The 1,786-nt window shown below is 48.3% G+C and overlaps 3 non-coding genes across 3 annotated transcripts; all 3 read right to left on the reverse strand.

Moving 5' to 3' along the window:
• Nucleotides 1–409: 409 nt before the first annotated feature.
• On the reverse strand, nt 410–528 carry LOC123118742 (5S ribosomal RNA). The gene has a single exon (XR_006458283.1). It is a non-coding gene; the product is annotated as a 5S ribosomal RNA (ribosomal RNA).
• Nucleotides 529–881: 353 nt separating this feature from the next.
• LOC123118567 (5S ribosomal RNA) lies at nt 882–1,000 on the reverse strand. Its single transcript, XR_006458116.1, has one exon. It is a non-coding gene; the product is annotated as a 5S ribosomal RNA (ribosomal RNA).
• A 366-nt stretch (nt 1,001–1,366) lies between these two features.
• On the reverse strand, nt 1,367–1,485 carry LOC123118702 (5S ribosomal RNA). The gene has a single exon (XR_006458247.1). It is a non-coding gene; the product is annotated as a 5S ribosomal RNA (ribosomal RNA).
• Between the last annotated feature and the right edge of the window lie 301 nt (nt 1,486–1,786).

A 1,786-nucleotide genomic window follows, 5' to 3' on the forward strand; every position in this document is an offset into this window, starting at 1 on the left:
TCTGATGGGATCCGGTGCTTTAGTGCTGGTATGATCGCATCCGACATGTTTCCCCGTCTTCGTCCCTTATGCTTGCCACTCCCAGGTCCGCTCCAAAGACGATTCTACATTCTCACTACCATTACAACCGTTCCCTAACAATGGATAATGTCCTATACTACTTACTCTCCCGCTCAATCACGGAGACGAGTTTTCCACGGTTTCCAACCCTCCCTCCATACCGCAGCAACACGAGTTTTTTCCACCCCTTTCAGAACGCGCTCTTCGCGCCACAAAGCCGCCCCAAGACGCGCGAGCAATGAGCATCGACCTTAAACATATCGCAAACGTCAAAAAGAATATAACGGGATTAATATATATCGCGCACGTGCGATAAGTTTGTCACAAGGCGCAAAAAATAATTAAAAAGGGAATGCAACACGAGGACTTCCCAGGAGGGAACCCATCCTAGTACTACTCTCGCCCAAGCACGCTTAACTTCGGAGTTCTGATGGGATCCAGTGCTTTACTGCTTGTATGATCACATCCGATGTGTTTCCCCGTCTTCGTCCCTTATGCTTGCCACTCCCAGGTCCGCTCCAAAGACGATTCTAAATTCTCACTACCATTACAACCGTTCCCTAAAAATGGATAATGTCCTATACTACTTACTCTCCCGCTCAATCACGGAGACGAGTTTTCCACGATTTCCACCCCTCCCTCCATACCGCAGCAACACGAGTTTTTTCCACCCCTTTCAGAACGCGCTCTTCGCGCCACAAAGCCGACCCAAGACGCGCGAGCAATGAGCATCGAGCTTAAACATATCGCAAACGTCAAAAATAATATAACGGGATTAATATATATCGCGCACGTACAAGGCGCAAAAAATAATTAAAAAGGGAATGCAACACGAGGACTTCCCAGGAGGTCACCCATCATAGTACTACTCTCGCCCAAGCACGCTTAACTTTGGAGTTCTGATGGGATCCGGTGCTTTAGTGCTTGTATGATCGCATCCGACGTGTTTCCCTGTCTTCGTCCCTTATGCTTGCCACTCCCAGGTCCGCTCCAAAGACGATTCTACATTCTCACTACCATTACAACCGTTCCCTAACAATGGATAATGTCTTATACTACTTACTCTCCCGCTCAATCACGGAGACGAGTTTTCCACGGTTTCCACCCCTCCCTCCATACCGCAGCAACACGAGTTTTTTCCACCCCTTTCAGAACGCGCTCTTCGCGCCACAAAGCCGCCCCAAGACGCGCGAGCAATGAGCATCGAGCTTAAACATATCGCAAACGTCAAAAATAATATAACGGGATTAATATATATCGCGCACGGGCGATATGTTTGTCACAAGGCGCAAAAAATAATTAAAAGGGAATGCAACACGAGGACTTCCCAGGAGGTCACCCATCCTAGTACTACTCTCGCCTAAGCACGCTTAACTTCGGAGTTCTGATGGGATCTGGTGCTTTACTGCTGGTATGATCGCATAAGACATGTTTCCCCGTCTTCGTCCCTTATGCTTGCCACTCCCAGGTCCGCTCCAAAGACGATTCTACATTCTCACTACCATTACAACCGTTCCCTAACAATGGATAATGTCCTATACTACTTACTCTCCCGCTCAATCACGGAAACGAATTTTCCACGGTTTCCACCCCTCCCTCCATACCGCAGCAACACGAGTTTTTTCCACCTCTTTCAGAACGCGCTCTTCGCGCCACAAAGCCGCCCCAAGATGCGCGAGCAATGAGCATCGAGCTTAAACATATCGCAAACGTCAAAAATAATATA

The sequence above is a fragment of the Triticum aestivum genome, chromosome 5B (assembly GCF_018294505.1).
Source record: "Triticum aestivum cultivar Chinese Spring chromosome 5B, IWGSC CS RefSeq v2.1, whole genome shotgun sequence".
Lineage (NCBI taxonomy): Eukaryota > Viridiplantae > Streptophyta > Magnoliopsida > Poales > Poaceae > Triticum > Triticum aestivum.